We start from the raw sequence: 14,305 nt of genomic DNA on the forward strand, positions 1-14,305 counted from the left end.
GGGGAGCCCGATCAGGCGGCGAGCCTCCTCCGTGCGGTGCCAGAGGCGAGCACTTTCCTCGTGCCCAGACGAGCACGACTTTCGCCCTTGGCCCGCCGCGGCCGCATCTAGCGTTAACAAAGGCAGCGCGTTGTGCGGTGCGGCCGCTGTAATCGACAAGGCTTTGGCACAGGTCGGAGGGCTACCGGGCCTCAGCGAAAGGCCTGTGTAGTCTGGGCTGTTCTCTTCGCTCTGAAGCCGCGGTGTTTTTGCTTTACTTGCACCTTTTTTTTTAACACGCGTCGTGAGCCTCGCGTTTGATGCGATCACTCGAGGGAGATGCGCGCGATGTACGTTTCGTAAGCCAATATCCGCGTGACACAAATGGTAAATGCGAGAAAATTCCTCTCCTAATGGAAGATTCTTCCGAGAAGGCCTCAAGTAGCAGAACAGCATCAACGCGACGTAGTGGTTTTCCCGAATCTCAATTTTGACAAAGAAACACCCCCCCCCCCCCCCCCACCCCGCGCTGTAGGACTGAAAGAAAAGTTCAGGCGATGTGTCGTGCCTAATGCATGTCGCCTTCTGAACTTTTAGTTTTCCCATATATTCTAATTGCCTGAAAGATGGTGATGCACAGGGCAATACTCTGGTGTCCAAAGCTATTTGCCACAAGTTGTTTTTATAGAGTGATACATTAGCACATCTTCAACGGAAACTCGTGATCTGTAATACTTACTGGCTATTTAAAATAAAGCATAAGTTGCCTGGTCAGCTGATATAAAGCAGTGACGGAAAGCGAGCGTGGTACTTATCTGTGATTCCACAGGAATCTGCTCTATACCCTCTATGCTGTATAAACGTGCTATATGAGCTTTGCCCTATATATACAATGGTTTGGAACAAGAACATGCTTGTCTTTCGCTGTCATCCACAGGAGCATGCGGGTCCATCTAATACAAAAGCACAATGCCTTATACACAAAAGGGATGTTTATATCATTAGGTTCGAGACAAACACCGTTATTTGCAGATCTTCAGGAATGTTTAAGGACTTAGGCATTACTACCCGTGTGCTCTCCTGGGTATACGCAAAGAACACCTTTATCATTTACAAACCATGATAGACACGAAATATACGTATACCAGCTCAATTTGCTGAGAGAGAGAGAGAGAGACGAAAAGGAAAAGGTAGGGAGGTTAACCAAGGACGTGCCCAGTTGACGCTATGCATGGTACAAAGCTGAACATGACACACAACATTAGGCTTGGTTCGAAGTTACCTAAATACACAATAGTTCAAACTGTATAATGTATACTGAATTTATTCAAAAGGGGGTTGCCATATTAATCTAATTATCATATTAGTTAAACGCTGAATGAGCAACGATGTTACAATTCGCCGAATGCATGAGACAAATATAGGAAACGGAAGTTGATCACTTTAATACAGGTAATATGGATGAAGTTTTGTGAGCCACATCGTCACGAACGTTGCATTTAAAAGAGTTAAAAGAGTTAAAAGAGTTGGAAAACGCATGATAGGCTGTGCGTTCCGAGTACCGTAGGAAAATATTTATTGATACCCGTAATATATGTTCCTGTCAGAAAATATGTGCCTACGCGGCAGCTACGAACAATCAAATCGTCTGGTGGTCAAATGAAAATAAGCACAGCAGCACTCAAAGCAAAATAACACATGAAAACAAAACAAAGGTCCACAGTTATGAGCATCTTGTTCATTAGGGTTGAGCACAAGTACAAAGAGAAACCTCAAATATACAATAAGAGACAAACGGGTACAAGCTAACTGCTTCGTGATCGCTTCACTCTAAGTGGTATTGCTTTTTGGTTCAAGCCACTATTACGCAAAAATAAACTGCTACCAACTCATACAAAAATGAACAAGCAAGCGATTAGACTCATTTATAGCCTGAAAACAAAGATAAACAATGTTAGCGATGGGATCACGATTCTTCAACGTTGTAAGCATGTGGCGCGATATTGAATAGCTGGTGGCCTTCCTTACGAAAGAAAGGAGGTTTTACTATTCGCTTATTTGGGAGATCAATCAATCAATCAATCAATCAATCAATCAATCAATCAATCAATCAATCAATAGTTTTTCTTCTTTCGAGCCAATGCATGCTGCGACAAAGAAAGCCGTGATTTTGGCACCGTAATTTTCAGCTGTTAATTCTATAACTCGCAACTGTGCTCTGAAGTGCAACAGAGATTCTGCCTGACGGCAAACTAACCATAGAAACAACCATCTCTCCTAAAGGTCACGCAACAGCCAGACAATATTAATATTAACTGGCCCAAGTTCCTGCGCACACCAAGTTGCCTCAGAAGGGAGATCACGCAGAAGTCGAACCAATATCTCGGAGATTACGTGGCGCACGCAGAGCCTCAATCTCGGGGGCCATGTTCGAACATGCGTGTCGTTAACTGAGTCGTAAAGCGCAAGACTTACCTGGACCTGTCGAGGCATAGTGCGAAAAATTCGCATCGTCCATACAACGTTGACGAATACTACTGCCACAGCCGTCGTGGAACGTCACAACACTCCCAGCAGTTTAACAATGAACGGTGCGCGGCGTTTCCTTACCGCGTGACCACGTATTTCGCTGCCACTGCCACCACGAGGTTTACTTAAAGGACGATGCAAGGTATAGTGAACCTCTGCTTCCAGGGTTCGCAGCAAGCAAGCACAGTCGTTGCGTACACTCTCAGGCATGTCCACTGCTTGCTGTGGGGGCAGGATGCGATGGAAAGAAAGTTTGGGCAGAAAGGGGCCAACAAGAAATAAAGAAATAAACGAAATAAGCCGCAGCAACAACCACAGCAACATTGTAGATGTAAAAAAGAAATATAAGAATGAAAGGGTGGATGAAGAATTCGAACAAGATATAAGTAGGAGGGGAAGAGTCGAACTGTGAAGGAAGACGAAAAAGAAAGGGTTTAAATTCACGGAGGGCGCCAAGGGCGGCGGCTGAAACGCGAGTGACGCGGCACCGGGTGGGGTGGCCGCGGCGGCTCGAGTTCCTTCCGCTCTATTGGCATTTCCCATGGAGGCCTCGAAGGGCGGGAATGAAGTGCGGGAAGTGCTAGAAAGGAAACGAAAAAAAAAAAAAATCTGTAAAGACGACAAGTCGAGACTCCTCGACTAAGGATTCCTTCCTTTTGCTCTCCCAATCTCTCTCTCTCTCTCTCTCTCTCTCCTACATCACTCTGGTTCCTCTTCTGACAACCAACGAAAGGCGAAGTGCTCGCGCTATAGTCGGGCGTCAATGCGAACGTGAAGTGAACAGAGTGCACAACACCCGGTGAACCCGGTTAGCGTTACTTGAGGACAAGTTTCTTCGACTGTGCAAGCACGCATTACCTGGCATTATTGGGCACTGTACTCAATTCAGCTGTTTGGCATAATATTATCGTTACACGTGGCAACTTCCATATTAACTAACACTGACATCCGATCAGTTAACTAATGGTGTGCGGTGACAGTTTTCTAGCAACAACGTCTATACAGTTCTTGTTGGAAGCTAGCTTGCCGACTGTACGCGAAACTTATGACACACTAATTACATTTTTTTATTTGTATTGTGCTGCGGGATAATCAGAACGTCACTACAGAGAATACAGGATACGCGTGCATTTTTTCTTCACATTTGTGTTGTCTTCGTGAGCGTAATACAACCCGAAAAGTACTAACCAACTAGCCATGCAGTGCGCGTTGTTGAGCTATACATTCATTTAGCTCTGTGTTCATTCGAAAATTTCCCCTCTTAAGTGCTTTGTCGGACAAAAGTATACTTTTTCATTCAGACGGCCAGATTAGGCTTTGAAAAGCAGCTAGTAAACGAAGTCTGTGACAGGCTCTGGAGCTCGGTGAGATCGGAGTAATCTAAGCCGATAAGAAGCATCCCGGACTCCTGACGCCTGGGCGTCTTGCGCAATACATTTTGGACGGCAAGAGCAATTACCCTCAAACGTCGCACGTGCCCCTGCTAACGCTATTGCAGAGCGCCATTTCAGTTCCGTTTTTTTTTTTTTTGTGGGGTAAGAGGGGAGCTGGGGAGGGGAACTGCTCAGGAGTCTGCTGATAAAGCTGAAACAGCCGTCTTGCTAACTTTCAATCAGCCCCTTTTATATTTCAGTTTCCGTTTCTTCGCGTTTTCTCAGCACCCTAACAAGAGAATCACATTTAGACGGCGGATGTTGCTTAGTTCTCGGACACACGCTAAAGATAGTGAAGGTAAAAAAAAATGTTGCCGGCTATTTTGACAGGTGACGGTGTTAGCAAGAACTTTGAGTGCCCTGTTCAAAAATACCCAAGCACCTTTTCTTCTCAGCTTGATCGGCTTTATAAATCATTGCCAAGGTGTAATACCTGCATCCACACGTTACAAGAAGGAAGAAATCACAGTTACTCATCGTCATCATTATCGTAATTTTTATTGTTCTTATGCCTTCAATGGCCCGAGGACCATGATAAGGTCAGGTGTGTGCAACTGGCTAGTCATGTGAGAGATGTGGGTTGGGAGTATGGCGCAGCCATGCGGTGATGCCACCTATTCATTGTCAGCAGAGATAATATACTAGTTCTGGTGGGATCTATTGTGATCCATTTGATAATAATATGTGTGCTATAGTACTAAAAGATACTTTTGTTGATCATTTTTCACCACATAACGCCACCCATATTCCTTATGCACATCACCATGATTACTTAATGATGCCTCCGGTGTTGACCCAGCTGGTGTTGCCCAATTAATACCTTAAAAGACCATACTAGGCGAGGATATGATGACGTTAGAGCTAAATTCTTAAAAAAAAAAACACTTGTGCTTGTAGCTTCGTTATTTTAGCTTATATTTTGTATGAACATTGACAGTTTCAAGGACAAGGACAAGAATTATGCGATCTGGCACACATAAAAAAAAATTCCATAAAGCTCATATCACGCCGCATATTAACATTTATTTCCGCGTCCTTCCTGGTCACCGGAAAAAACTCTTGAATAGAAAAACTTGCAGCCGCAGTCTCTTTTATCTGTCCAAGTTCGTAGGAGAATACGAAGATGGCAGAATAAAACCAGCAACACATTGCAATGGCTACTCTCACTCGCATCGCATAGCGTGGCGCGTCTCAACACACAAGCACCGGTCTGACAGACGATGCCAAAGTTGCGAACCCGTCATTCATCTCAAATGCACGAAACGTGTCAAAGCGTGCAGACAGGCGCCACAAAAGACAACGGCCCTACCCGCGCGCCCATAGCACATGTTCCGCAATCGTGCGTGTGCAACACAGCCGACAATGGCTTCATTTGCATTCTGCCTCTCTTGATGCACATATATTCGATGGCCTTACGGTTCAGCGTCGTTGCGTCTCGAGGCCTGCCGTTAAGCATGCCAAATTATGCACACCCATTCCCTCGCTCTCTGTGCGTGCGGCACGGGACTCTCACGCATATTTAACAATGGAACACGACGTGTAGCCAGTACAGCACCTGAGTTCAGCGAGTACAAGTTGCGAGAAAAGAAATTTCATCTCAAGCATAATTTCATTATTTATTTATTTATTTATTTATTTATTTATTTATTTATTTATTTATTATACTACCCATTGGAGGTACACGCGCAAAGCTATGAAGAAGCCACATATAAGTTTAAACGAGGGGCACTTATAACTAACTCATATGAGGCTGCGACGCCATGAAAGGCAGGAGGCTGCACAGCATATTCTGTCACTCAGTTACAACATTCTGGACCCGTGTCAGTGCGCTTCTTGTCAACCTTAGCATTCGAGAAAGTAGTGCTTGTGGCTTGAGCGAAGAAACGGAAAAAGGAGGGTGCGAGGAGGAGGGCGAACAAATGGTGCCAATCGATTCCATCGCTGTTGATGCTGTTTGTAATTTTTTGTTGCCATCTTCTGTGTCCATTATTTGTTAATTGTGACTGTTTTCGCTGTTGTAAGAGCTCGGATGCCTCCGCACATACACAAAAAGTCATCTCATAAAAGATGTGTGTTCAGCATAACAATGCTCACAATTTTTTTTTTACTAAGGATGAAGATCTAAAAATGCAGTGTATTATCGATGCTGTATATACAGCGATATACTCTGTACCAAGCTAGACGCTTACAAAACTGACAACCTTCTTACAAGTGAGAGGACTCCAATACCTTGCAGAGGCAGGCTGTATTGCTTCAAATCTGAATACGCTGATACTATAGCTTGATCTTATGCCACATCATCAGCTTTCAGCCAAATATCGCACCTCCACTGGTCCACACGCAATTTAATTTCTCGGATGCACCTGCGCTCCCCTTCCCGTCTAGTGTTTCTCGGGTGGAGGAAGTCTCTCTTCGAGGACTACAGGCTTGAGCGGCCCTTACGCCTTCCGTCACCTGTTCATGGAGTCCAGCAACTTTAACACCCCGTGAACAGCATACAAAGTGTGCTGCTTCAGAATCTAGCAGACACTTCACACCCTGTTGTAGCTCTGCCCAGAAACGAGGGTTACTCGAGGGTGGTCTCTATCAGCTATCAAGAGCTACGAAAGGATCAGGCAAGATAAGTGTCGGCTAATAGAAGATAACTTCGCTAATCCACCATGCTACAATTTCTGCGCGCGAACGGTCTCCGCGCTTTTACTTACATATACGCATCTATGCCACCAGGGCAAGCTGCTCGAAAAAAAAAAAAATATATCATTAGCCTCAATTCTATATTTAGCAAATATCCCCCTCTTGGATTGTAAATCCGCGCAGAAATGTTTGCGATTCAGGAAGCATTAAGCTTCCGCATATGTCGTGCGGTGGGTTTACGGCTGGCCACTTGGTTCGGGTACGCTTTTCCGTCATGTGCAATGGTACTGCCGAGGCCATTGGTATTTGCTACAGCGTTTTGTTTTGACTGTTTACTATGTTGAGATTTTTGTCATGAAAAGTTAACAATGAATAATATACAGACCCTTATTTCCACATGCAACCACCCGTTCTTGCAACAACTGCCGGTTTTTCAATAAAAAGTGTTGACCAAATACCCACACTTTGGGAACTAATCCTCCTAACTAAAGTTCCTATCCCCCTTCTTCCTGTTCTTCATTTCCCCTCCTCCAGTGTAGGGCAGCCAACCAGACGCTTTCCCGGTTACCGCCGCTGCCTTCTCTTTTACTTTCCTCTCGATTTTTGAGTCAAACTCTGCCAATCGCAATTAGGCGCCCACACACCAAGATCAGTTCATAGAATTCCACTTGATCTAGACAATAACCTTCGGCTACTCCTGCATATCATGGAGAGAACACCAGTTCCGGCGGGGAAGAAAAGGAGAACTCAAAAGAACTCGTGGACGACACTAATAGACTGAACGAGTATGGTAAAGAAGCATGTTGGCAGCAGCGCCCTCCACTTGTGCAAGCGAGGTTAGACTGCGAGGCTTGACAGAAGACACAAAATTGCTGGTCCGATCTTAAGGTATCTCTTAATGTTCCTTTTTTTTTTGCATCCCGTTGTGCCATATCTGAACAAAAGTACTATGAACTAAGAAAAGAACGATCGATCGCAATGCTATCCGCTCAAGTAAAGGCTTATCGGCAGGCTCCTAAATGTTCGCAGTAAAGTAATGGGTTCTTCAGTCCATGGTCAGCACGTTTCTGCGGAGGTATTAAAAGCCACCCCTGTTGTGCTAACAAACTTTCACGCTTTTTGAATGCCTACTATACCAGTAGCATCAAGCGCCCCATGTTAGCAACTTCGATGAAGCCGTCCCTATACGCCGGAATAAAGGAAGAAGCAGTAACGGTGATGAATGTTCTTTTTTTTTTTTTGAGGAGTCGAAAGGAGGGTTCTAGGCTCCAGGAGACCGGTTGAATTCGTCTGCATTCCTGGGCGGACGGCAGTCGAGCTTACCTGCAACAGAACAAAAAATGGTAATAAACACGCGCGTTAGTGATTCAGGAAAAAGGCCCATCGGTTGGAGAATGTGTACATAACCATAATATAGGCTAAACGCATAAGCCTGACTCATCGCCTTATCGGGTCGCGCTGAATTGATGTCGATTGTGCGCGTTGGCTTACGTCGTGACAAATCTTATTTAAAGATTTCGCTCGCTCGTTCCATTATTCAGTTTGTTGCCAAACGTTAAGCAGTCAGCGAATCATTATTTTACGGTACAGCACGGCAGACGACAGGGAACCAGCAAATAAACTGAACACACAACGGCATACAAGAAGTCCATAACTAGAAGCCCGTGATACGAAGAATTCCTAACCGGTTCCAGACATTCAAAAAGCTTAAGTTGCCAATTTCTGCATCTTAACGAACTTCTACCAATGTCACGCATAAAACCGAAACTAAACTGCCGGTGAGCGCAAGCGTTACGCCCTTAGCAGACGCTCACGTAGCAGACGCGCGCCTACAAGCGTGAACCAAGCGTCTTTTCCAAATCGTGCTCTCGCTCGCTCCATGCTCGCCGGATGGTAAACTGAAAACCGTCTCGTCACTCATCGGCGTCTGCTATGGGAGTGAAAATTACATTCTTCGGCATTTTCGGTTACAGGATGAAATTAGTAAGTATTAATCACGTTGTAGAAATTAGCAGCGTCAGCTTTTTGCGTGTCTGGAACCAGTTATAAGCTCCTCGTATGACGAGCTTAAAGGCTTTCATCAGGACCTGACGTCTGAATTTGTCGCTTGAAAAGCTAGTTAGTCTACTTCTCAAACTTACTTGGATAGTTACTACCACGAGTAACTTTAAATATGTGCCTAAATAGTAGAAGCAATCCCAAGGAAAACGCTCGATTATTATAACTTCAACTCTATCTTAAGAAATTTCGAACGCGGTTTCAGAAACGCCCTGTAGTATAAGGAGAACGTTTTGTGAGCGTGCGTGCGCGCACACACACACACGTACGCACGTGTGTGTGTGTGTGTGTGTGTGTGTGCGTGTGCGTGTGCGTGTGTGTGTGTGCTACTGTCGGCTGAAACAAACGTTTAACACAGCTGTCAGCATTTTTAAAGCTAGCTTTGCCGCACTACACAAGTACATTAGATGGAGCCAGATGTCAAGGAAAATAAATAGACTAAGAACGTGGAAACGAACATGAAACATCATAGGTTTGGCATTTCGCAACTGAGATATATCATCACAGTTTAACTCACACAGCATGACTCACCAGATGTGTTCACCCGTATTCTATTAGCGATTACTTCAAGGGACAATTTGTCTATATAGCGAAGAAAAAACAAACTTTTGCTTTACTGAAAAGTATTTGCACAGGCACTTTGCTTATGACACTTTGTCTCGACCTATTTTTTCAAGAATAAATTGCTGCTTTTAAGTTATGTTTGGTGCTTTTTGAATATTGCATATTTGTTGTTGTTCTTTACATTTTCTGATTGCCGACGTTTGGTAGACTCTTGAAGTACCTTGATGCTACAGTGAGCAGAGTTTCTTTTTTTAACCGTGAGTACAACCAACATCACCTCTAAGCGAAAAATTGCAATTAAGCCACGTGACCCGTGGTACTTTCTGCAAACTCGAAGAGATATGGCTTAGTAAGCGCCAGTCTCGTGTTCTTGTCTCGTCTTCGTTTCTTTCGCACTACTATTTTTTCCTCCTCAAGAAGAGAAATTAGCAGGAAGAGAAATAGCAAATTAGTAGGTTTTGTTTCAGCTGATGGCACTTCAATTCTGCAAGAACAGTTCGGTGTTAAACAACTAGTGCGTCGAACAGTGGCTGTAAATTTACTTTATAATTCATGCATAGACTCTCAAAAGAAAAAAAAAATAATAAAAGCTTTTTCTTGCCTATACGTTTCGTCTCACTGGAATTAAAGCAACCCTTCTGCCTATCTCGCAACAGGGAACTCCTTCATAAAAAAATGTACATTTCAAGAAGTGATCGAACAAGTCTAATGAAATTAATTGCGCTTAAGGTGTATAGTATGTCCTCGCTCGCTAATTCCAATCAAGACAAGACATCATTACGACGACTGCAAGAACGAGAGATCGACGGCCGTGTAAAGAAGCTAGTGCGTGAGCATGAATTAGGAAAAGCAGCAACAAAGAAGCGACGATAACGACAAAACCGTCATGTCTACAAATTAGTTTTGCTTATCCGATTTGGAAGCCGTCCCCCCCCTCCCCCCGAAGAGCCCCCACTCGAAAGCAATTATCAGTGCTGCAACTCGACAATAGGATCCCCGACATGAAAAACAAACCATTCGCTTCTACTCGCCTTCCTCTCGGCTTGTTGACTTCATTTATTGTTCTTGCCTTTCCTTCGACCTCCGCCCCCCCCCCCCACCCCCTTTGTCTCTCCCCCGTCCTCCTTATGCGGTGTGTGTATCTGCTGTTCATTCCCTACCTTGTTCGCATCGTCAGAGGTTGCCGCAGCGGTGCATATGATAAGAGCAAACAAAGATGTGTCCCGAGATGATAAAGAAGATGAGTGGGTAAACAAACATTGTTAGCGTTGCTTTCGGATGCTTCTTCCTCGTCGCCTGAGTGGTGTTTGTTTGTTTATCTGTCTGTCTCTTCTTTAATACACGTGGGCACCGACAACCGCATTCTTTCTTTTCCCTTGCCTCTTGCGGCTACCTTTAGCGACCGCTAAGTACGTTACTGGGGTCTGTGTTTGAGCTTCCGAAAGGATGCATTGGAAATAATCGTGACCGTGGCTGGCGGCGTCGTGTGCTTTCTTTTGCCTGTTGCTCAGGGAACACTGAATGAAAAATAGGTCTTCGCGAGGGTCCACTGCTTAATGATGATCTTTTTCTTGTCTGTGATGAACAGAAAACAAGTGGAAATAGTATTAATCACTCGCTGTTTGAACTACGTCTACGCAACCGAAGGTATCCATTTAGCTATCGTTTAATTCGACCCTATGCGACGGTCCCCCAAAGAGGGGCAGGATTATAAATAAGAACAATAGATCCGTACTTTCGAACAAAATTTGCCAGTATCGCGTAGTCTTATTTAATTAAAGTAGACTTTAGAGTTGTATAGGTATTACCGAGTGATGCAATATAGTGTTCGTATTCGTGGCCTTAATGCACCTACGAAAATATTCCGTGTTGATATTATAACTCAAGCATCCTATTTCCCTGAACGTATAAGAGGCTAAACAGGTTAGGACTAACTAGAACATGTTCTCCTGTTTCTCCTTTCCCAGTTTATTGTGACGTCGGCACGTTTTTGGCTTGTATACGCCTACTGTGGTGTCTACGTAATTTTGGCGACCGGATATGTAGCTGCAAGAGGTCTTACTCTCGAGTTATTAACCGTCATATGTGCTCTATTTTATACCTTCCCGACCATGTTTCACCTGTACAAGGTACACTACGCCACATGTACGAGTTGATTCGAAGGCCGAAATTGACACAGGGAACAGGCAACCGGACATAGACAAGCGCTAACTTCCAACTATTTCTTTCAGAGAAATAACACGTATATACACACTGTATGGGGTTCAATGAAAAAAAAAAACTAAGGAAAACATGAAAGGCAACAAGAAACAACTCGAGGTGGGCGCAACTCAGGGGTGCTGCGCAGTGCGCAGCACGTGTGTATTCAGGAAAGTCAATTCCTTTGGCAAAAGACTCACCGACGTGACAATCTTAGTCCCAGACACTGACGTGCGAAGTCGCAGTCCCTAGCACCATTTTGTTGATTTTTGAAAATCGCTGTAAGAAAACCGCTCTAAGAAAACTGACTAGTTAAGTGCTACTCAAACCTCACTGCCACTTTATAAAGCACACCTACTCTGCTCAGGCTCAATGCGAATTGAAGTTGCGCGAGAGCTTATACCTATAGAGCTCAGCAACGTGCAGCTAGCTATACCGAACGTATATGAATGAGTGCCTAATGGAATGTAAATTAAAATTTATTCAAGTGTGGCTCTATACACACTTAAAAGGAGGGCAAATGGTGGCAATGCTTGACTGGGCCTTCTCTTCCTGATGATATTTTACTTCAATATTGTCTGACGCCAGCAGGCTTTTCGTTTATGGAACATACTTCGAAAACATCGGCCAACTCGACAAACTTTAGCTCTGCTGTGTCGTCCTCATGTAACGCAGCGAATCCTGTCACCTCATTGTGGGACGGTGCATACACTGAAGGACTTTACCATAGCACACCACTGCCCGTGAATCAGAAAACTCAGTGCCCATCTTTTTTAACTTATTCCTTTTTTTTCGTCTATCTCTTCTCTTTCGCTCCCCGATTCCCTTCCCCAAGCAAAGTAGCACGTCAGCGATGTCTGTACGCCGGCTAAAATCTGTGCCTTTCATTAAAGGGCTCTCTCTCTCTCTCTCTCTCTCTCTCTCTCTCTCTCTATGGAACTCGATGAGTGTTTAGAGCTATGTACGTATAACCGTTACGGTTTCTCATGACGAACGAATAATAGTACAACAGAAAGGTCTGCGGGGAAGTCTCCATAGTTACATTTATTATTGCTAACATTCTTTGAGGCAAATTGGGTATGAAAGCAGTGAGGAAAATGGCTTTTGTGAGTGGTTTTTGAGTGACACATTGGTTTTCCTCCGGAATGTCAGGCGATGGTTTCTGAACGCTATAGCGTGATAACAGATTGAATGCATGAAAAGTCGAGCATGGGACGCCTTCCCAAAATAAAGTACTTCCCAACATAAAATGGCATTTCGGCTATTTTCAAAGCAACGTTCAATATAGTTGGGTACATCGCACTGGCGACAGTAGATGGAAAACACAAAAATTGCTTTGGTGTACCTAGCGAACTTATTCGTGACAAGGCGCCTGAGCTCAATCAGAACATCCTTCTTAAATGAGGGATATTTATTCCGCCTTTTAACACTGAAACTTTTAAACCGACTACATTTTCTGGCACTTTATATTTCCATAGGAAAAGGCTATTTAAGCAATGAATGCCGGAGTATGTATTTGAAGGTCCCTTGGTTACGCTGTTAACAAAAATCCGACTCTTGTGGTTTGTGCTGCCTTTCGTTTTACGTTCTCGTAAGTTCGATAAGTGCGAAAGATATGCAATAAAACAAGTTAATTCTTGTGGTAAAACACTAAATCAGTGGCTCCCGATTATTTATTTGAAAGGCGCCTCACAGGTATTTGCTTAGCTCCTTTCATGCCTCACAGGACACCTTGCGATGCAAGACCTTTTCTATAGTATCTGCATACTCTGCACCGAGAAAATGCATGGCACTTGGTCGCAATGCAGCTCGTACAAGGAATTCACTCAAACTCAGCGTTGAGAAATTTTGGCACATACATGACATACGGGCCGAATTCGCAAAGCTTTAAAGTCCTTCCTAAGTGCTCTTTGCTATTGGCCGACCACTTTCGCTAACAGTATGTCCAGTATCAGGATTGGCTGAAATTTTCTCTCACGAACAATTCTAGCGTAAGACATTTTTGTGAATGCTGGCTTACGTGCAGTTCTTCTTGCATTCCCTGATTTGGACAGCAAAGAAAATCTATTTTGTTAAATACATTTTTTTTCCGCAGCGTAAATTTGTTGCGCACATTAAACGTCACCGCAGAAAACTGTTCATTGATCCCTCAGAAAAGACGTTTATTAGTTCACGGCACTTGGAGCTGAAGGCTTTACATCCAAAAATTTTCCAACGTGCTTTACATCTGCTTAGGGCTCTGCATATTTGCACTTTTCTTTGCAGCAAAGGACTGCCTTAAGGAGTTTATCCGTGAGAAAGAACTTCAGATATCCTTTTCCATCTTTTCACTATATATAGCCCATGCGAGCTTTAAGTTTTAACACGTACATATTATTTACGAGAAAAATAAGACATAAATACAGATTGAAAGAGAAATGTGTGTAAATTCTCGCATGGTAACGTAAAATTCATAAAGCAATATCCGTATTGTACGGTCTGTGTACTGACCAGCATTGAATTGTACCCTGCCTGTACGAACGCACGGTTAAATGGCAAAAACTTTACCGAACGTCTGTTTAAGATTTGCGAGATTACAATTATAGACCATGCGTGAATACATGTGCGTGAATACATGTGCCAGGTATACCTGCGCTGACGACGGAATGTAGTGTTTATATTTGAGTCAACTGCTACTATTCCGTCAGTGAGTAAGTGTTTGTGCCATGTGGCATAGGTACAACGAGTAGATGAATCTGATCTTCTTTCAAAAAAGAAAAGGATTATCGCGACTCACTAGAATAAATGATACGTTTAGAGAATACATCATACTCACCCCTGAAAGCCAATAATCTTGAAAGGGTGAGTAATCGTGATCGGACATGACTGAGAAGTAGAATAATAGAGGCAAATAAACGCTGCAAGGACAG

General features: G+C 43.8%; 1 long non-coding RNA gene across 1 annotated transcript in view; it reads right to left on the bottom strand.

The window, feature by feature from the left end:
- Positions 1-7,800: 7,800 nt before the first annotated feature.
- The window catches only part of LOC140218603 (uncharacterized), a 43,624-nt gene continuing 37,119 nt past the window's right edge, over positions 7,801-14,305 (bottom strand). The window contains exon 2 of the long non-coding RNA XR_011894808.1: positions 7,801-7,898. This is a non-coding gene — a long non-coding RNA (uncharacterized lncRNA). The remainder of the gene's footprint in view (positions 7,899-14,305) is intronic.

This window comes from Dermacentor andersoni, chromosome 5, assembly GCF_023375885.2.
Source record: "Dermacentor andersoni chromosome 5, qqDerAnde1_hic_scaffold, whole genome shotgun sequence".
In the NCBI taxonomy this organism is placed as follows: domain Eukaryota; kingdom Metazoa; phylum Arthropoda; class Arachnida; order Ixodida; family Ixodidae; genus Dermacentor; species Dermacentor andersoni.